Source organism: Lagopus leucura, unplaced genomic scaffold, assembly GCF_019238085.1.
Source record: "Lagopus leucura isolate 7727_CA_CO unplaced genomic scaffold, USGS_WTPT01 Super-Scaffold_100026, whole genome shotgun sequence".
In the NCBI taxonomy this organism is placed as follows: domain Eukaryota; kingdom Metazoa; phylum Chordata; class Aves; order Galliformes; family Phasianidae; genus Lagopus; species Lagopus leucura.
Genome location: NW_024962277.1, coordinates 6,713,732 through 6,737,060, shown reverse-complemented (window position 1 = coordinate 6,737,060; position 23,329 = coordinate 6,713,732). Strand labels below are relative to the sequence as shown.

The 23,329-nt window shown below is 36.2% G+C and overlaps 1 protein-coding gene across 4 annotated transcripts in view; it reads right to left on the bottom strand.

Annotated features, from left to right (window-relative positions):
* The window catches only part of TIMP4 (TIMP metallopeptidase inhibitor 4), a 107,060-nt gene that overhangs the window by 82,233 nt on the left and 1,498 nt on the right, over positions 1-23,329 (bottom strand). For 2 of the 4 annotated variants that reach the window (XM_042880124.1, XM_042880126.1), the window contains exon 3: positions 4,912-5,165. The exons of the other annotated variants lie outside the window; for them this stretch is intronic. The gene's annotated coding sequence lies outside the window, so the exon portion shown is untranslated. The remainder of the gene's footprint in view (positions 1-4,911; positions 5,166-23,329) is intronic. 4 annotated transcript variants of the gene reach the window in all.

Sequence of the window (23,329 nt, the reverse complement as noted above, 5' to 3'; positions counted from 1 at the left end):
ACAAATCTTTGAATTGTTTTCATCTGCTGTTGCTCTATACTTCCTTATGCACTGAAGATACCTGGAGTAAGTAATAACAGATTGAAGTTAATTGTTCATGTTCTCTTCTCGCTTCCTTAACTAAAAGAGAAATTTTGGTAAAGATAATGTAGACTTTTGAAGTATATAGACAGGCAATGCAAAATAACTTGTTTTTGTCTCTCATCCGGATAGAAAGGAGTACAAACAAAACCAGCAGTGAAAGCGGGTCACCATCTCTTAGTTCAGGAGCTACTTACCAAATGTCTGTTACAAAAGTTACTAAAGCAAGTCTTTTTTCTTTTTTTTTTTCCCTGAGATAATCTAGTATAGGGACTTAATGGAAGGGATTTAACAGTGTAATTTTAACTACAGGATAACTGAAGTAATGAAGAAGCATTAGGCACGTTAACAAGAGTTATGCTTCATTAGTATGTCATGTTCCACTTGGAGGCTGTAATGAAATCTAAAGTATGTTTTCTGTTCTACTGTAGTTCAGAACAAAAGAATTAGCATGGCTCATTAGGAAATTAGATTTCTGCTTCTAAAATAAACTAGGAAGAGTGAATGCTTTTCCTTCAGATACTTCACATAAAATTCTCCCATTTAAGTCTCCTTTGCTTTGGAGAAAAGGATCTACTGGGCAAACGTTTCCCAGTTAATTAGAAGGGGATGTCAATGCAACAAAAGAATATTTCTCTCATTCCCAGTCGTTGCAAAAAAATATGAGCATGTTTCTGCTTCATTCATAACGTGACTCTTCATTCAAGGTCATGAGAAGTTTTAACATGGAGAGAGGGTGAATGCATCCTTTCATTATATGTTTGCAGAATGCCATAATCCTGACTTGCCAAGTGTGCTCTAACTGGAGATAGATCTCAGACTGATGATTATGTAAGTTTTAAGCCCTTTAAACAGTAGATTGCTATCCTGACTGCATCTATCATTGCTGAGTACTTAACTGTTCTGGCTAGTTCCAACCAAACTCCTATAGCCTGGTGGGTTGGGTTTTTTTTTTTTGCATATTTTTCTTTCTTTGTAATCTATTAATAATAGTGTCATAAATATAAATATATCTTTAGGCATGTTTTTCTCACCTGTACAGGTGACTGTATGTTCAGTCATGTAGAATTTGAGACCACGTGCTCCTTGTGTATTAATAAGTGTGGCATGCTGCTGGAGAGTCTGCCACTAGAATTAGTCTGTGAACAAACCCTACTGCCAAGATGCAATGTCAGATGCAGTCTTTGTGAGATCTGTCTCACGTTGTAGATCAACAATCAGCTCTAAGTGCCACATATTATAGCTTAAGATATAGGGAATGTTCCTTTCCTCCCCTCTTCTCACTGGGGAATGGAGATTAGTTACTCTTCGTCCACTGGCTGAGCCAGGCCTAATTACTACACAGAAATAACAGTAGATCAGAACTGAGATGGACTGCATTAGTTAACCATCTTGGTGACAATTTAAGTATATTAATTAGCAATAAGTGCTGCATGATTCATCTTAAGATTCCTAGGAAATTGGGTTGTGTTTCCATATACCTCAAACACTGTTAGTACACAATCCCAACCAAACATCTGTCTTTTAATGATCTTGAAAATGGGTGTTGCTAGCTACATCCACTCCTAGTTACTGTAAAGACATCTGTTCTCATTGCTTGATGGAATTGTAACAAATTTGGGTATACAGAGGAGACCTGCAATTTAAATGCCTCTGCCCCACCTGTTATGGGAATGTCTCTGAACTGGGATCAAGGAAGCATTCTTTTTCTTATTTAGATGTTTTCTGTCTGTTTGCAAGCCATGACTTAATCTATTAAAAAGTGAAATTAATTTTTTTTATGTACAATGTCTCTCTCCATCTCTTCTAGCCTTAAACTCAAGTTCACTTACAGGAGATCATTGTATTACAATATATACACATCTATTCAGCTTTGTTTTACAGCACATTTTTGAAGATTGGCTTTTTTCACACTTCTTTTTTCACACTTTTTTTTTTTTTTTTTTTTTTTACTAGAAAGGGAAAGCATGTGCACTGACTTTGAGGCATACAGAGCTGATGTAATTTCATGGCAAGAAGACTCCTGCTGCCCTTAAGAATGTTAGTACAAGTTCTGAACTGACTTACCCTCCTCTGGAATAATTATGCATTCCACTCTGGCACATTTTATCATGCAATTCTCCTGCTTTGTAGATTACATGTCTTGAGGAGGTACAAAAGGGAAGAGCAAAGACTGTTTTATTTCTATACATGCATCTAACAATTATATACACACACACACACCTCAAATAGTACTTTTAAATGTAAAATTATGTGAGAATTTACAGGCGTATTTAATATGTACATTAAATACAGGTATCCTTTCATGCATCAAGGAGATGCAAGCATCTCTTGGGAGTAACACAAAGTATGGGGAGAATATATTGTTAAATTATAATTGAGCAAGCTAGAACTTGCTCAGGTTAAACAGCCCACCCTCAAACTGAAAAAGCCAAATTACGCCCTCAGCAACTTCTGAAAAGAAAACTGCCTTCAGTGGATTTCTGCAAATTTAACTGTCTAGAGCCTACAGCCACATCAGAATAAATCTCAATGATCTCAGAGATTAAGCAGTCCCCGGCCGAGTAAGTATTTGGATGAGACCACTTGGCAAATTCACACAGTATTAGACATCAGCACAGGATGCATTTATAATTGAGTGCTTGGGTGTGAGGGAGTGTTCACAACATCAGACTTAGAGATATCATAAACGTACCTTCCAAAAAGGTTTTAGGAAGGATTTATTAGCTTACCTCTGTCTGACTACAAAAGCCTAAAATAGGTTAAAAAAAAAAAATTAGTATGGAAGCTTAAGTGGCCTGAGTTCTCTCTGCAAATAGCAGATAGTAAAATCTGAATGAAGGTAAAGACTGAACACAGTTATCTGTTCAGAAAATGGAGAATAAAATATGACTACCTTTAAAGGCTACAGACAAAGTCATGTTTCATACTGAAAGGCATAAATATGTCTGTTGCTGGAGTCAGCAGAAGCATATTGGGTACGGCTCTTCACAGTAAAGCCAGGCAGAGATTTTACTGTCCTTACAGTATCTCCTTCAGATAAGTTTTAGTATATCTTCTTGAGGTTTAGGTATTTCAAACGATTATTTTTGACCTTCAGGAGGTTATGGACAAAACTTTGAAGAGGAACAAATGCTAGGAATTCCTTTTATGCAGTGACGCATAAGAAATGTAGTGTTTCATTCTGAACACTCCTGAAAGTCTAATTCAGCTATGAAAACTCTCTCCCTTCTTCTACTAACCAGATAATATTATATACTGGAAACTTCTGTGTACTGACTCGTCAGTGTTACTGAGTTGCAAAGTCTCTGTGTTTTTACAGGACATGGAAAAAAAAAAAAAATCTTAACTAAAAAAGTTGCAAAAAAGACTGAACAGCGTCTTTAACTCTCATCAAACTCAGGACTTCAGGGAATCTAACAAGCCAAAAGAATAACAGAATGGTTAATTAGGACTTCTGGTCCTATCTATATCTGAAATGCTGGGTTTAAAGCTTACAATCCTCTGCACGTGTCTGGTTTCCCGTTCCAACCAAAAGCTGCTTTTCTACAAATGGATCAGGTTCGTAATGGGGAAGAACATACAGAGCATCACACAGACCATCTTGGCAAAATGCAGTTCTTCATTATCTTTATGCCTATTCTCCCTGCTAACAAATTGAAACCTTTTTTTCCTCATTTATTCCAGAAGTCAAATTTTCCATGAAGTTCAAAAATAACACGTGAAGTTGCTAAATAGCACTGATGCTTTCTGTGCTCCCTCACACATATGGCTAGCTGAGAATACATAGCAAGTCCAAGCTTGAAATGAATCTTTTTTTAAGCAACCAGTATATAACACCAAACATGATTTAATAATGGAAAGACTGGCACAGCCTTAAAGGAATATCATCAAGTAGGCAAGGTATGCTTGTGACTTATTATAAAACAGTTAAATCAGGTAGGAAGCATAATCCAGATTCTTTACATAATTATGGGAGAAGGGTGTGGAAAAAGGACTATCAATTCCTTTCTAAATTGGAGAACTTCTAACTGCGAAAGAAGCAATACATTGATCTCCCATTTCTCTATTTCCTCCAAAATATCTGTAATTTTTCATTTCTTAGTGTTATTGCCAAGTTAAATGCCAGCTTAACACTTTGCTAACACTGAGCTTGTCCTTTTGACAAAGGAGTTAGTAAATTTTTTTTCAAGTTTTAACAGGTAAAGCTTAACCTTCTCAGGACTGTATCATCTCTACGTAATCAAACGGATCACAGAAAGTAAATGAAACAATTTCTTGTCCTTGTTCCACGAGTAACAGAGTCTTATTAAATTCAAATTAGCCACAGAGAGAACTTATAACTATAACTGCTTAGTTATAATAACGAAACGGTGCAATCCAGAATTAAGTAAGGCAGCACAGAGTTGATTTAAAACACTGAAGACAATTTTATTTATGAAGAACTTATTATTTTATTTGCATTTTTTTTAGTTAAAGTACCAATCATTTCTGCTGCAATTAACAACAGATTGCCGTGTCAGATGGCACACAGTGGAGACTTGTAATTAATTTTAAGAATGAAATGTACATCAAAACAGTATTCTTATGTTCTGTATTTTAAAGTACTTTTGTTTGGATCTCTGTAAACCAAGCAATTTTAGTAGTTCCATGGTAAAGGACTGGCATTTCCTTAGAAGTCCTGTTCTTTCCAGCCTCTCATTTTTAATCTCTTTCTTCTTAAGAGACAGACTAGAAAACAGCAATGTGATTTGTACACACTGGGTTAGGTCTGAGGAATCAACAGTTCTTTACCAACGCTATTGAAATAAGAGGTGTGTCTGTGATTACCAGAGATCTTCCGGTGATAAAAGAAGGATTGCATCAGCTTTTGGCTCAGCGTGTCGCAATGACTCAGCAGAATGTGTTTCTATTTTCTTTCCGGTTGGAAGATGTTGAACCTTCCTCAGTACTTTCTCTTAAAATGCCGTGAAACAGGCAAAAGGGGGATGTTAGATTTCTCATCGGAATAGCTTGATCGCCTTCATTCGTAGTAGCATAAGAGCCATACAGAGTTCATCGATGCCATTCTACCGTGTTTTTTTCTTAGCAAAAAGAAAACAAGAGATTTGTTTCAGAAGCTCTGCAGCTGCTCCATAGTTAAGTTGCCACATCATTTCCCCAGGTTTGTACAATGCATAACACAGGAAATTGTGATTTGGAATTAAAACTACATAGTGAGAAGTAACGTTTCGGGTAATTCTAGTGATTAATTAGTCCTTTCTTCTATGATTTTGACCCCCCTTTCTTTAGAAATTTAGAAAACATAAATAAAACACTTAAGGAAATTCCCAAGTCTACATTTTGGACCTTACATTAAATTACCATGATTATCAAAATGCAACTACACAAAATATGTTTTTAAATATTTTTCTTATCCTTTCAAATTGCTAATAGAGATTGAATACTGAACTATATGGAGCACTGGATTGACTCAGCAGGACATCTCTTGTGTTCTTACTTTTCTTCCCTGTAAGTAATGAGCTTGTACCAGTGACATCAAAGCAACCCAAATTAAAACTAATTTGGCAGCACTGCCAAAGTTTCTTCTGAAATAGAATTGTAACTGTGTAAGTCAAGAAAATCAAAACTTGCCAGAAAGATGTTTGAAAACTGAGTGAAAAAATCTATCTGGGTATTTTATTTTAGTCTGCACTGGATCCGTCAGTCTGGGTTAGAATCAGGACACTTCGCATGTTCCTGAGAATTCTTCTGATTGTTTTGAGCACATCTGCTGCTATCACTGAGAGTTAATGTCCAACTACAGGTAGTTTTCACTTGCGTGTGGCCTTTTATCTATACTTCTTCCTCTCCACTCAGCATATGCTGAGGTCAGCATCATCTGATTTAAACTAAGACCACCACATCTTAATTTCTGTTCTGCCCCGCTCCCTAATATTTAGATCACTTCCTTGACTGCTGTCAAGAATCGGTTTCAAACTGTACATACTTTAACAAGATGTTTAAACAAGATATCATGAGACTATACTAACTGCATTTCATCATCACTGGGTGACAGACCCAGTACTTCCTTTAGGCTGAGCCGTGCTTAAAATGTAATCTCCAAGAACTGGGAAAATCCAAAAGCTACATTTCCAGTTAGCTGTGTTCTTGGAAAAGGAGTCTGAAAAGATCACAATTACAAACATATGGGAATAAAATTGACAGTCGAGAAAAAGAACAGCTATTTAAATCAATCAATCATTGTCAGATATTATATGGCGTTCCAGAAAGTCTGTTCATTCTCCTGAAACAAGACCATGCGTATTCTAGTTATAATCATGAAATTTGAAAGGAAGTTTAAAAACATTTTTTGAGGCCTGCCGTTTCCTTTGCATCAAGTTCAATAAGTCTGAAATAGGTGATGAAATAATGATGAAGTCAAGACTAACTTTTGTGCACAATTTGCACAATACAGCTCTAAAGTACAATCCGTCATCTAATCTAGAAGTGTACCTCAATGCCAACTGTGGTTTTCAGCAACATGCCCTTCTGAATCAGCACTGAAAGTGATTTAACAGCACAACAGATCAAACCCCTCAATTACTTAGGTTCTGACAAATGCAAAAGGGCTAAGAGATTTTCTGCTTATTTAGTTGATCTTGCCGCAACCGTGTTGAAAGTTGCTTTACAATAATTGAACTAATTTATTTCATTTTTGCAGGAGTTGGCCACATTCTTGGAACAGACTGAGCTTTGAGAGACTGGTTTTCTATGTGAAATACTGGCACCCAATCTGCTGTTACGGTAAGCATCCTCTGTTCACAAAGCCTACACCAAAAAGAGCCCAATGTATTTACAAGCTAATTACACTTATCATTGAAGGCTAAAACTCAGGTGTGCACTATCAGGAGGACATGAGCCAGAGAAGTCCTTAAAGTTGCAAAATTGATAGCTGCCAAGCACAATGATCATTTGCATTTTAGAGAAATGGAAACATCGTTTATTATGTGTATCAGAATTAACGGGATATTCTTAAGAGAAGAAACATTTTAGTGATAAATATACCAGTAAAACTTTTGTAACTAGGGAGGAGGACAAACACATTGCTTAAAAAATTAGAAGACTCCTTTCTGTCCAAAGCATCGGTCACCTTCCCAGAGTGTTATTTTACCAAAAAATCCTGAAAAGCAGGTAACTGCCAGCAATGACCAATTATGCTGCCTTACAAGAAAAGTGGCAATGAAATGAGCAGCATACCAGAACATGAATACAATTGTTCCACTGTGAAAGATAAACCACAGGAACCAAACATTAATTGACAGAAATCAATAGTTAAGGACCCTTCTGAGTGAAACAGTGCAAAGCAACAGCACAGCTGTGCCATGACAGAGCCAACAGACACTGCAGGTTGTGCAGTGCCAGCTGCAGTGACAAAGCTCAGGTGGTTGTTCAGCTGTGCTTGCACTACATCCCTGTGTGCTATCTGTCCAGCTAGTGAGCAGAAAGAACTTAGCCCTAAGTCTCAGCAGGGCTTTCTTGCATCGAGGAGAAAGAGGATTTTTCCCAAAAGCAGAGTTCAAAATAAATGAAGTCCACCCAAATCTGTAAGACATACTCCTAAACTTCAAAATATTCTGCAGTCTTATCTATGTCTATGTACCTGTTTACTAGTTTACTCCAACTGAAATGCTTTTCAATTACTAAGAGAAAAGATTGTTCACGTCAGTCTCTTGCTTCACTTCAATGCTTCAATGTGTGTAATCTGTGTGTGTCTCGGTGACCTGTATTATTTCTTACTCTGAGGACATCAGCTTTTTAACAACGTACTAAAAATGTATGCCAAAGACTCATTTCATTGTGAAAGGCCTAGTTTCTCTCTTCCATTCAGTAGATTTAGTTAGAATTGATCTTCCAAGTCTACTATCTTCTCACTAGAGATGTTAGGCAACTGTTCTTTGGTTGTTGGCTCCCTTAGACTAATATTAAAAATAATCTCACAGTGAACATTTCAGTATTAGAAAGCTTCCATTAAAATACTGGATCACTTAAAATATTAGCAAAAACAGAAGCAAAAAGAAGGAAAATTAGTAGGATGCTTTAATTCCATCTTATCCCTCCTGCAGTGCGCAGAGATCCTGGGTAGTACTGAATTAATGACTCACTATTGGCTGAACTGCTATTAGTGCAATGTTCATGTGCTGTAAATTCTCTGCGTTTACACTAATTATGGGAAACTAAGGCATTACACCAGCTCAGTGACTGCAACCACACCCAGTTCCCCCAATGTCAGATAAACACCGTAGGATTGGTCCGATGAAAGCACGTATGAGATCAATCTTATTGATTTTATGAGGTGGCTGCTAGTTAATTGCAGTTTCTTTGTAACTGTTCGCGGAAGAGTTTTATACCTTTACACCTAGGTTTTGAATTTGAACTTACCTGAAAGAGAACATAATAGAATGAATGCTTATTATTACACGAACGTGTAAAGCACTAAACAAAGCATCAAATAGATGCATTTTGGAAGAGCAACACTGGTTACAGCAAACAAATCTGGGTAAAGCAGCTTTCAGTTTCCTTTGGTTCTGAAATAAAGCGTCCACTGTCTCAATACTACAGGAGCAGAAGGGCAAAAGCTCGCTTGATCTTGATTTTCAGTACGAATACAGACCGTGAAAGCGGGGCCTCACGATCCTTCTGACTTTTTGGGTTTTAAGCAGGAGGTGTCAGAAAAGTTAAAGAAATTGTTATTCAATTAAGTCCAGTTTCAGTATTGAAAACCCTACCCATTCATCATTTTGGAAGGAAGAACATGCCTAGCATGACATAATGCCCGAGTAACTGAGAAAAAGAAGAGATTCCTCTGAAGTGTTATGAAAAATGAATAGTATTCCACACGCTTTCCAGCAGGGGGCAATGCCATATATAACTGCTTAATCACATGCCCTGAACCCCGTGCCTCCCAGTGACTGGGGGAGTCACCCCTCATGGTGTAATGGAATTGGGCATTTTTTGGTTAGGCAAATTCTCCTGCCAAAAAGCAACCAGGATTATTACTAAATGTGTTATAACAACCAAGTTGTATTAGTTTTCCTTCCAAAATAGTTAAATGGCAGTTAGGAGCCCCAGTGCTATTAAAACTGAAAGCATGGTAAAATTCAAATGTATAAATGATTAATCATTTCCTCATTTTTAATTTTTTTAAAACTCAGCTTGGGCAGCATTAGCTTGGAAACTTCCGCCTCCAGACAATAAGAAAACATATGAAAAGGGCTTGCAGAAAGAGGAAATAATACAACTTAACAGAGAGACAACAGGCTACAAATAACTGAATGACCTACAGAAATAGAGCCAAATTATGTCCTATATTTTACCTATGATAATAAAATCCAGTTGAAAATGAATCCGTGATTTTAAAAGCTTGCTAGAAAAGAAAAACTTTAGTGCTCTAAAAATAACACCAAACAAAACAAGCAAACAACAAAAATTCCACTCCTACAATTAAAATTTTCCTGTCAAGTTGTTTGGCTGAGTATATGCAAGCACTAAATTTCACTTTCTTGTTTATTACAGCTGCAGGAAGGAGGCTTTTGGGTTGTTTCTCTGGCCCCAACCCAAGTGCATGTACACACACAACCACACTGCCAAATTCCCCCCAGTTCACAACAGAGATGGGAGGAAAATGAGAGAGCAGAAAAAGAAGAGAAATAAGTCCTATTTTTCTACCTCTAGGTTCTGAAAAAGGTCTTGGCTGCACTACTTACAGGAAAGATACAATTGCAATTAAACTCCTAACAGTGTAGCATACCTGTTAAAAACAAACAACAAAAACACATTTCCATAACTTTATTGTCCTGTATCTTTGGTACATGTAAATCCTAGTTTAAAATGGTAAGCTGCTTTTGTGCTGAGCCTAGTATTAGAACAACACTTCCCACTCTTGGGAAGCAAAACAATTCAGACACAGTATGTCAAATCAGTCCTGGGATTATCTTCCACGGGCATTCACCTCTCTTCCCCTTCCTGAATCCTCAACCCAAATTCTTCCAACAGCGTCACACTGTGCTGATCAAATACCAGTAAACTGCTGTTCATTGAGGACTGGGCTTATAATGTGAACACCACAGCACTGCATGTTTCTCGTTTTAAATGGAGATCCAGATTTAGGTACTTTTTAGCATCTAGAGCTTAACTCTTCCTTTCAATATTGGCATATAGATGTAAGATACTCTCATCTCCCATGTCTTATAAAGCATAAATCTCATCACTAATGTAGAAAGCATTAAGCAAAAATTCACTTTGCTCACATTCAGCAACGTTTCTCTTTGTCCTGAAGTAAATAACTTTTCTTCTGTACTTCAATGGGCACCAGGTTGCTAGAAACCCCATATCCAATCTATAGCATGAAACAGCAACTCCATGTAAAGACAAAAATATTTACTGCCATTCATGAAGAAAGAACAAAAGGGCAGAATCCATTCCTGATATTTTCTCCTGCAACATAAAAAGTCAGATATAAAGATTCAAACTCTAGTATTCCTTCCCTTACCCCTCCAAACAGTCAGGAGTGGAAGTGATCATCAGAAGCAGAAAAGTATTTTGATCTTTGTTACATTGGGACTATGGAATCTAAGCAGCTATTTTACAAGACATTGTAATTGTTTGTACTTGCAAAACTGGATTAAGAAATCACTGCTATTCTTAAAACACATTTATCACATACATACAAAAGTCAGCATATTTTTACTTGAGCTGAGCCTTCAGCCAACCACAGCGAGTTACCGTGTACCGCCCACACTCATCTCGCATCCTCCCCTTCCCCAGAGCAATCACTGCATCTGGCTAGTACAGCACAAAGCACTTTCCAAAATGCCTTACCGGGGTACACCTGCCCTGAGGATGACCCATGTGTATCTCACCTACACTCTATTGATGGTGTCACAATTTCCAGCAATTTCAGTGTGATCAGTGGAAGACGGGCATTAGAACTGCTGAATAAAAAGGCGAGATTATGCAAAGACTTAAGAGTGGGGGGTTTTGTGTTTGTTTTGTATTTTTTTGGTTAAGATACAAGCCCTATTTTATTCCAAATGAATTGAGAATTAAAGCAGTGGCGTCAGAGTCCTTCACAGTGTAGTAAAGATAAGCAAAAGAGGCAGCCATAGAATGCTAAGTTTCACCAGACCTCTGGAATTCCTAAGTACAGTGCTTTACTGAAATTTTGGTGTGTAAGTCTGCCTAGTTCTGTTGTAAGTGCTTAAAAAAAACCCAACTAACTAACACTATAATTGAAAAATAGCCTCAAGCATGTATCACAGCCACAATCAGGCTAATGTCTGAGTTGGGAGACTACAACTGTCGTTTTTGTTAGCAAAATCAAAATCAGCATCCACACAGCTAAGGTTTGTAACAGTCTGTAAGGAAATTATGATGAGGGACTCAGAAGCCAAAGTTTCTCTACACACTTATTTTTTCTATTTCTTTCTTTATTAAATGTCTATCCTTTTTTGTTTCACTTTAACAAAGAAATAAAAATTCTCTTTTAGATTTGATTTTATCTTTCTACTTCTTTACTGTTACTCTCCTTTCTAGTATAACCTGGAAAGCATTCGCAGTCCTTTAGCACCATTATGTCTGCTATATTGTTTCCAAAAGGAGGTATGCTTGGTCTCCATCCCCAGTGGCAGGTACAGCACTCTGTCTACATTCTTCACAGAAGATAAGGAAAAAGCAGAATGGATCTCTTCTTTCTTTGTTACCTCACATTATCTCTCTCATAAACAGGAAAAAAAATCAGACTTCTTGGAAACTAGATTAAGAATGTAGCAGTTTACATGGTAAGAAGTAGTAGTTCTCTCCATTCTGGTTCATTCTGTCCCTGTAGTCCCAGAAATACCCACGTTACACTCATGATATCACTGCACATTACTCATGTTATCATTTCTCTTAAGGACATTAAGTAAGTAGTTGTGACACAGTGCCTATAAACAAGGTATCCTAATACTTTTCATAGGTACTCCTGGCATTCTCTATGTTAAATTGTGTTCCCTGTTACTTATGGTCTATAGCAGATGGTGAATTACAAGACCTCCATAGTTTCCTTTCTCCATAAATACATCAATATACCCTCCTTCCCTCTATCCTCCATATGCAATCTTCCTTAACAAGGAAAGTTGAATTCCCCTTCTCTATGAAAAGCAAAACAGAACAATTTCTGAAAAGAAACCTAGGAAACTTCATTTAACTTATTTGAGTCAAAATATATTGTTATGCCCTTCTTGCTGGCTACAAATGCTGCTTAGCCTTACCTATATTTGACCACTGCCAAAGAAGGAAGTCTATTTTTTTTTCCACTTGGCAACTCTATTGGAGGTACACTATTGTGTTCCCAGAGTACTCGTTCTCAAAGGCTATTGTGAATGCTGTAGTAAACAGAACGCTCAGCATCAGGATGCAAGAAACAGGATCCAAGGCTGAAAATATTTGCCAAGAGTGGATGTGACCGCTGCCCCATTCAATCCTGGATGGTACAACAGTTCATCTTAGCTGCTAGATATAGCACATTCTGTAATGAGGAGGACAAAGGTAGCAATTACTGACAAACCGTGTTGTTGGAGAAAACACCATCAGGATGTTTAAAAAATTTCCTTTCCATCAGGCAACTAAACAACGGATCTCAATTCCAGATAGTAGGTTATAGTCTCAATTTGTATCGGCATATTTCCACATACTGTTGTGGAGCTGTGTGATTACGACAACTGAGCTGATGACAACTGTGAATTTGGCCCACAGATTGAAATTGAAATACTCAGAGTATTTCAATTAGCTCCTTGGCTTTTTGGCAGAACATACGTGATTAAGACTTGCCAAATGATTCACGTTTTATAAAACTAGAAAAGAACCAGAAAGTGGTAAATCTAAACATTTAAGAAGCTGATATTAAATACAGAATTTCACAGAATTAAACTATAAAGCGAGAGTAGTGTTACATAGGGAACGAAGTACTGTGAATAGCTGTGGAGGAACTGATGTTCCTTCATTCCAATTATGGAAAGGACTGGGGAAATGCACAGAGGAATAAAAACAGTAGATGATCAATCTGATGCTAAGAGAAATATTTAATGGATTTTACTATTAATTAGTGTGCTTACCATAGTGGAAAAAATGTATCAGGGCACCTCAAATAACTGCTTGATACCACCAATCACCAAAATTCAGGCACATCAAGAAAGATACTGTTGATATTAAAGACAGATCTGATTTTATCCCCTGCGTAATACAAACCACAGAAACCTCCTTATAAGTAGTTCCATCAAATGTGTAGCTAATTCTTTGCAATCCAAACACATCTCTAGAGACGTAGATGGAACGTTCTGAGTTATAACACATCACTTTCTAGATTACTTGTTTCAGTTACATTTTTTATCTGAATCTATGTAGTTATTGCATCTTCTACCTCTTTCTCTAGTTTCAGCTGTTAGAAGTACAGCATAGATAGTTACTGAGTCAACTGACCCTTCAACTTCTATAGGTGGGCCAAGACCCTGATGTCAGCAAGTCATAATGCTATGAATTTCTGTGCAGCTCTGTTACCACTGTAGTACAGCTTCCCACACACTATTACACTCAAATCACATCAACAGTCTTTCAAGGGTCTTTGTAATATAGAAGCCCATTTAAATTGTGAAGGAATTTAGGAAAATATTACCATTTTTTATTAATAAAACATCACTACTAATTAGTAGGTGACTTCTTTAGTGTGTGGTTATTAAACATAAACATGATTCTTGCTATGTTTGTACACCCATTCTGTCCAAGCAGTCACTACATCAATCAAGAACTTTCTGATAATGCAAGATCTCTGTGCATAAAGATGTCAGGACTTGTTCCCAGTCTTAACACATCATCACAAGCCACCGACAAAGTGGCAAAAATATCTGGCACTCAGTTAAGGAGAAGAGATAAATGAACACCTGCACACACAGAAAAGATTCAGGGAAAAGTCATCCATGAGGAGGACAATTTGAGTCTTTTGCAGGCACAAATAATGCTTGAGTAAAGCAGGTGTTTATAGAATGTCCCACAGAACTGAATATCTTTACAGAAGCTATTTCTCTCACTTCTGCCATTTCTAGTGTCTTATTTTTTATAGTTAGGAAGCATGTGTTTAGAAGTCCAAACAAGAGCTGTCAGTTTCCTTTCATGAAAGGTTTTGTTTTGTTTTCTCTGTAGGAGAAGCAGGTTTGGGGTTTATTTGTTGAGGTTGTTTGTTTGTTTGTTTATATGAACAAATATTTCTCTCTGCTTTCTAGCTTTCATCTATGCAACTACAGGAATCTGAAACTGCTTTTAACAGTCAGGAAACAAAGGCACAGAAAAGTAACCGTTTTATTCTTCAGATCACAAATGGCTGTTTTCCATTATAGATTGCAGACCATGAACCTTAAAAACAAGGATCTGGGACAAAGAATCGTCTCAGAAAATACCCCAAACTAGGAGGAAAGCAGCAAGATATTATATTTCTCCTGTCTTAAAGTCAGACATAAGTTGAGTCTTGATTCCTGCAGTCCAAGGCACACACATACATAACATTAAAATGAGCAGTTCTGTCGAAGTGACAGTAGATGTGTGTAAACGTGGTACTGTGGTGTAAGTCCAAACACCAATACTGCAACGCTACTTTTAAAGCAGAGTATACAAGACTGTGAGTGACACAGAAACCCTTCTCAAATTTTGAATCAGTCGAGGTACTGTTCAATCCTTCAGTTCCACAAGGCAGTCCGTAAGCCGATCACATCGTCTCGCTGGTGTAAGCAGCCAAAACAGCATTTAGAAGTAATAACTTATGAAAATATTTTTATTCACTTGTATTCCAGAAACAGCTAAAGCCACTTTTAAAAAAGAACAGTCTGGAAACTATCACTAGAGCAATGCTTTAAAAATTACTCACAGCCTAATTAACATCTGCTATAAGAGTTTAAGTTATTACAGTCATTTATCTACTCAGAGCATCTTGCACAGATCTTTAATGTTCAACATTTCTCACCATAAACTACTAGCGAAAGATATCCACCTAAGAGCAGGTAATTCTCACCTGCAATTTTTCCTAGTCACAGGATAGGTAATAAACATAGAAATGTAGTCCTTTTTAGAAAGCAGGTGTAAAATTCTAGTGTCAAAAGAGAAAGTAACAGCATCAACAACAACAACAAAAAACCTACATAAAAAACTTTGCCAATAAACAAGAAATAGAAATTCTATAGCTGGAAAGACAAATGAAAAAATTATTCACCAAATGTTCTAATGTGTATGACCTTGCTTTACTCCCCTGGTGCAACTTAAAGGCCATTAACTCTCATCCTATCACTAATTACCTGAGAGAAGAGGCCAATGCACCATTCAGGCAGGGCAGAAAGTTTCAGCACTGAAGAGCACTGATTTCCATCATCTCAGACAAACTGCAGCCTCCAGCATGTGCATAGGAGTGTTTCTATTGTGTCTCTAGGAATGTGTTTAAACACAGTAGAATGGAGATCTAGGAATTTAACCCTTCCTAACCTCCTTTTATTTTTCCTTAATGTTTATTATTATACGAACTGATCTAAAGGCTCAGGAAAGTCTTTCTGATCATGATTCTAACAGTTGTTTTAATCTGGTCTGACATTTGGGATTCTTGTTGTTGTCGACCTTGTGCCCTACACAATAGGCACAAGTATAAATGAAGAAAGTATTTCTTTTAACTAGTTCATGTTAGTCTTTATTCCCTTTTAGCAGCATTCAGCATCAATTGAGAACAGGAAAGGCATCTAACTGAAACAGCAGAGAGAATCAGAAGAAAAAAACAATTGCTGTTCATTAATGCCATTTTTACTAAAAGATGTGTTCCGAAGTGTACACCTGGTATCACTGCAGCAAAGCACCCAAGAGAGTTTGGAAAAGCCCTTCTAGTTCCTTGCTTCCCCGAGCACAAAAAGAAAATCAAGGCAGTGTTTCATTATTGTAATAACGAGGTCAGAAGAGCACAGAAAATCTGCTCCTAATTATAAGAAACCTCTGAAAGCCTTCTTTCCTTTTGTCTGTGACCCCACCCCTACCATATACATAATTTATCAACTAAGTTGAGTTTCCCTGCTTTCCTTTCTCTTGCTTTCCCTTTTCTCACTTTCCCTTTAGGAAGCCAAACCTCTGACGGCCCCAGCCAGACTTCAGGGACCCCAACTGCAAATCATGATGTAGTCTTTCCTTTTTTGGAAACTGGGTGAAGCTACTGCACAGAAAAAGAGGATGCTAATACAGGCTGCATATGCATTGGACCAAATTCTGATCTCGGACACCCACACAATTCCTGTTGTAAGTCACATGTGTGCACATTTCTGGCAGCAGGATATGCCCACTTGTGCTGTGTCTTAATGCATCAGCAAGAGTGGTGTGCCTGCTTTTTTAATAGAAACAGAAGTGTAAAGAGATGATTTTTCAAAGCTCAGGGGCACAGGCAGACTGATAATGTTCCTCTAACTGAAACTGGAGGGGTACAAAAAGACTAGTAATCAAACCAAAGATAGAAAAACAATTTTCTCACTTAAAAGGGATTTCACAAGGCTGGCATGCATCCATGGCAACTCTCTGTTTTTAATATGGGTTGAGGGACATATTTCAATTTTAAATTAATTAAGGAAAAAAATATAATTTAATCCAATTGTCATATGAAAGAGCATCAGCAACAGCTTCACTGTTATTATTTAAGCTTAATGAACAGGGTAGGTAATACATAATTGGCATATGGAAAAGCTGTATGTTGTTACAACTAAAAGCATAGCTGCAAGTGAACACTACTCAAAATGTTAGAATAAATAGCTACAGAATTATTTTTTTCACATGTCTGAGGGAATATACAAAATATGCTCTTATAAATATCTTTACTACATCTTATGAAATATTCTAATAATCACTCTTAAAATACAGGAAAATAATGCAATCAAAAAGAGCTGAATTTATCCTCTGGAAACTCTGGTTTGCTGTCATATCCATGGATCTTGAAGCAGGTTGGTTTACTTTGTTCTTTGTTTCAGCTGACTGCCATAAATCGCTGTATGTCCTTCCCAATTTAAGTGGATTCAGAATATTGGGGAAGCATATTAACATAACTGGAAATAGAGATATTGTCCTCTATTTCAGAAAAAAATCTGCCAGTAATAGAAATGCATACATATTTACAAGGAAGGTTTCCCAGAAGTATAAACATTGGAAGGGTTGATAAAACATAAAAACTTAACCTGGTACACAGGTCAGGCTGTAAGAGATCACATCACACAATTAAAAAAAAATGGGAATATTCTGTAACAAAAAAGCAGAGATTAAAAAAAAAAAAAAAAAACAAACCAGCAAAACAACCTGTACAAACAGAGCTGAGGTTTCTAACCAATAAATGTTAAAAGGTACAGTCATGAATAAAGAACTCCAGACAAAAAGACTAGATCTGTGTGATGAGTAAACAGGAAACTGGAGACAGAAAAGATAGAATGGAAGGAGTTTGCTACCATATGCTACCATATGCAAAAGCAGTTACCATAAAATAGTTGCTGGTTCTGAGCTAAGATTGGAGGTATCAATACAGAGGAACAGACTAAATTCTTGAAACCAGTAATAATTTTTCCATTCTGTTCTGCTGTCTTTTCTCTCCCTTTTGTATACTTCACATCCATTTCGTGACACTTTATAACTAAACATACTTGAGCTGTAATAAATGAAATGCAACTAAATATGAAGCATAATTTGCCAATTTCGTCAGATTTTCTTCCATATCATTCTACTTTTGTTCTGATAACCTATTACTTTTGGTTCTGTATTCAGTAAAGGTAGGCAGGCAAATAAACATAACAAGTTTTCAAATGCAAGTAGGATAGACCAGAAAAGTTTACGTGCAATAGTCTGTCACCAAGTTATAGTCTGCAGCATAACAACCTGCTGTGTTCTGTTTTTCATTAGTATGTATAATACTCATTAGTATGTATATTAGTACACAGAAGACTCAAATCAGCATGTCATTGTTCCTGACCCAATGTTATTTTTCCTCCATTTCTGATCCAACTTGCTATTTAAATTCACCAGGATGTTTGCTCATGTTAGCTAGGACATTCTTTTTTATTATTATTATTTTTTGGCATTCAACGCTTCATATTAAAAAGCAAATTCTATAAATGTTGTGTCATCCATGCTCAGGAGAATGCATGTTGCCATTTTATAAAATGGCAAATAAGCTTCACAGAAGATATTTAATATCCATCCATGAGAGAGATTAGAATACAACACAAATGAGAAAGAGCTCCTGTATTGATAACGAAGTGTTTCAAGAACACAGTGGGCAGAAGTCCTAACATACTTGAAAAATATTTAACTGAACAATAATGGAGCAATGCCAAATACTAAAAGTTACCAAAGATAATTTTAATTGTTGTAGATATAATAGTGTTCAATGACAGCTGTTTTGGAACAAAAAGGTTATTTCCTGCAAATTATTATAATATTTTTTCTCCCAAAATAGCCTCCGATTCACTGCTAAAGTTACCTGGCATCCTCTAATGGTTAGCACAGTGTAAAACCACAGCGTAAAAACTCGTTATTAACTTTATTTTTTGAGAGTCAAGATTTCAAAGTAACAATTTATTAAAAAGTCTAACAAGAGTCAATTCAGAAGAGCAGCTAATAAACTAACACAACGAATGACTGCATATTTATGACTGCAATACAACAGCTATTTAAGTTGCATTACCTGACCATATTTTATTTTCTTGGACTTCTGCAAAGCAAAACTCAAAGATGAATAAGGATTAAAGGCAATGCCTCTCTACCTATCAAAATTCCACGTGTGCTGGCAGCACATTTTTCTGATGAAGATTTAATCAGAGAACAAGCAGATGCCGATTACACCGTAGCAAACCAACTCATCTGAGGCCTTTGAGTTTAGCATCTACGTAAGTTTACACAAAACAAGAACTGAAAAACACTGTGTCCTAGGACTGTGAGTATTTGTGGACTTCTTCAGTGTGCTACCATCTTCACACTGCTTGTGAATCCATATTTTAAGGTTAGCAGTCAGAGATTTGCGTGAGCTTATTTTGTTGATGCATACCTCGTGGGTCACATCTTCAGTGGAATAAGAAAAAAGAAGCCTATGCAAAGCATTGTGTCAGATGCAAGAAAATAATGTTTCCAATTTTATTGTTTTGCTACTCCCTGTGGTGATTCCTTCAGAAATAACTAATAAAATCATATTATTTTAGGATGCTTAGCACTATACTAGTATATATTAACTACAACGATGAAAAAGAAACTTCTTTTTTACCCTTTGGTTGTGTTATTGAAAGATACCCTACTGCTGCAACAACTGAGAAAAGTATTCCATGTAAATATATTGTTAAGGGGTTAACTGTTAAAATAAAATAAAATTATGAGGGAATAAATACCCCTTCCTCACAGTCTTAAAAAGGAAAAAAAAGAAAAATCTATATAATTGTCCAAATGGCTCTAATTCTTTTTTAGACTTTATGATCTATATCTGTCCTAAAGAACTGCAAAATGTTTAAATGTTTATATGTATCTCAGTATATTAAACTAATTTATTAGACATCTGAAAAAACAAACAGATCTACTTAACTATCTTCACTTTAAAATCCTCTATCATTTCTCTCGGCAGTGGAAATCAAAGTTGTGATATCAAATTGAGATCCATCCCACAGTGACTGAATTGCCAAGAAACTAATCCTCATGGCTCGATAGTATGCTAGGAGATGCTCTTGAGTCAATGACTTTCACTGGGATTTAGTGGTAGCAGTGCATACTGCTTTTCTACAGAATCATCACTTAGCTGAGCAACGGTATTTCTGACAGCTATCTGGAGCACCCTAGAGACTAGGGTAAAATATGTAAAAAGCAGAGATTTTAAAAATAGTATTTGAAACCAATTCCATAAAACAGGACAAAGGTTATAGGAAATGGAAGTATCGAGTGATCCTCATGCAATCTTCCAAAAGAAACAATGGGAGGACAGAGTTAACTTTGAAAGAAAAAAAATTATTAGGGAATAAATACCCTTTCCTCACACTCTTAAAAAGAAAATTAAATTCTCTTTGTGAAGAAACACTTTATTTTGAACCTGGAAGCAAAGTTTCTAGATATTTTCAGTTACACTTTGCACTTAGGAGTTTATGGTCTTCTTTACTGGAATCAACTAATAGTTGTGTGAGAAAGAAACAGCAAATTGCATGAAACTAATTACATTACTGATATGTTTTTTGACCTGCTGATACAATTATATGCCAAGTCCATCAATGAGCACGAAGCAATTGTATAAATACTAATGACTCCAGTCACACACCATTTTAGTAATAAAAGTATTATTTCCACTTCATATATGAGTAAAATGAGACACAGCTAAATGCCTTCGCCAGTGACCCACAGGAAGTCAGTGACACAACCAGGAATAGAACACAGACCTCTCAGCAGCTAGTCCCATGCTTTAACCACAAGACTAGCCACCCTCTTCCCATACTATATTAGCACAACTCTAAATCTTGGTTGCATCAGCTACTAATTTAAGATGTCTAAATATGTACAGTTGTAGAAATCTCATTTTCAAACATTGGATCATTTACATTCATAAATCTGTCTTAACCACAGAATGAATTAGGATAAAATGTTTTTAAGTGAAACTCAAAAAGACCATAAACATTTCGTATGATGATTCCTTCAGAAACCAATTTCTGATCTACAAGCAGATCTGATGGTAGTAGTGTATGCTTGATTTTTATGCTTTATTACTGTATATTCTGTTGCTTGAAATCTCAGAGACACAGTTTAGACCCATCTGATCAGAATGGGATTACGTGAAGATAATAATCTCTTACAGAAGAATCAGACAGTCCTAAAAAATGCCATACTCTTACAGAGAAAAAGAAATCAGAGAAGTTGAAAGTTGGGGAAAGACGAAAGATAATGATAACCATTCTAATTAGAGGTACACAGCCTGATGTGATCTCCTCTTTACAGAACTTAAAGCAGGTACGATTTGGATTTTGATCTTTTTTATCTAAGCCTCAAAGTTCAGGAAAAGGAGGATAATTTTTAGTTAAAAGGGTTCTTGTTTTGACCCGCTCTACAGTTATCTATGAAAAATCTGCACTATGCCTAGTCCTATCACTTTTGCTGGATCCAAGGCACTGCATTCTGAGTGCAGCATAACGATACCGTAGTGCGATCTCCAAAGAGAGTTGGAATCATACCAAGGGAGCAGTCTTCTGCCATCACATAAAGAACTGTGTTTCATACCATAGGTTTTGCTGTGTTTCCACACTCAACTCCACAGATAATAATTTAAACTCCTGATTCCCTTCAAATAAAACAGTATGTAGAAAGAACGTGAAAACTGAAGATAGGCGTGTGGCAGAATATTATGAAATACTTCTTACAGAAATATCTTCCCAGAAGACCAAAAACTGCCAGTAAAGACAGAATAAGATACGCTAATACAAAATTCTTGTTATCAATAAAAGAACAGCAGATATATAAATTCAAAAATTACATAAATTAGATAAAGTAGACACAGTAACTGTAGGAAACGGAGAAATAGAATAGCTTCTCAGCTTACTTGGATCCTTTTGCTTTAAAACAATGCAATTTACACAGCCAGAACTATTCTTCTGACTGCTAGATTTATAGTCATGCTGCTAGAGTATGAGATTGCCCTCTAGATGTTAAGGTTGGCTAGATAGTTTTTCATTCTTTCCAATGTACCGAGGTGGGACACATTGTGTGATTTGTAATTTCAAACCTCTCTAATATACCTGGAGATTTAAAGCACAGACATAATGGGAACATCAAAATAAGTAAATTTGAAAGTACTATATTTGCAGAGAGTAAAAACATTTCTCACCTCAGTATCCTTAAGAGATTTCTACCCTTTTAAAGCCAATAGTAAAAATCACTGCATCATAGACAGTCTCTTTAATATATTCCGTGTTGTAATCTAAAAATCAAGCTTCAAAGACCTCGCTGATATACCTTAGAATTAGTTGCATAAAAATTCCTTTGTTAATATGGGAACAAAAAATAAAATTGTTTAAGGGAGGCCATTTGGGTTGCACTAGTACTCTTACCCATTCTGAGATTTTACACAGTACCTTCTCATTTCAGTGGGGTTATTTTTGCCATGATTCAAGTCAATCTGCTTCAAAGTTTGGTAATAAACAAAATAAATTATTAGTACTGTATACGCGATACAGAAAGAAGACTATTTTTTCAGATGCGTTACATTTCAGGTGCATTTCTTTTAAAACATAATTGATCTTTCGTCAAGACAAGTTATCATCCAATTTTAAAACAAGAACTGATGCTGAGGCCCTTTTCTGCTTATCCTTGAACTTAGGGAAGAACTGCCCATGACTCAGGAAGGCCTGAGCTTAATACTTCATTCTTACTTCACAGTGCTTAAATGTCCCAGCCAAGCTTAGGAATTCATTCAGATAGTAGGGCACAAAGTCCCTATAATCAAAAACTGTGCAGGAAAATGATCCAAACAAAACCTGTTAGAGAAACTGATAATTTCATTCTAATGGCCATTTCATTACTGCAAAAATAATATCTAGAATTCATTTTAGAAGAGATAGATATTAGTAACCCACTTTCTTTACCAAAACCAAAACCAGTAGGCTTCCTACTTTCCACAAATGAAAAAAAAAAAAAAAAGTCTTTGTTGATAAAGAAGGCCCATTAATTTAAATTATAAATGAGGTGTATTTTTGCCTGCCAAAGATAATTTATGGATTCTTCATCCTTTGATTCTTCAAACTAAGATTAACTGTCATTCTAAAACATACAAAGCACCATATACTACTACATAAAAATCCATGTTAAGCAGGAAATCAGATGAAGTAATTTTTTCTTTCCTGTCTCAATCTGCTAAAATACATATTTGCAAAACCTAAGTAATTTGTACATAAATAAAATGATATAGTATTTGTAATAATTCTCTGGAAGCTCTGGTTGGTTGCTTTCTTTGGGTTAAGTTAGATATGTCTTTATTTCATCCAAGTAATTTAATTTGAAGTATTATTTATGCATACAGTTTTACTAAAATTAATGGTAAAATACAAAGTATGCTATGTTTTTCCTCCTTTAATTATGAACTTATTAGAAGTCTAGCCTCAAATATGAGTTTATATTCAAAATCAGATGTTCATTATTACTTGCCAGTTTCTGGAATGCTCGGAGT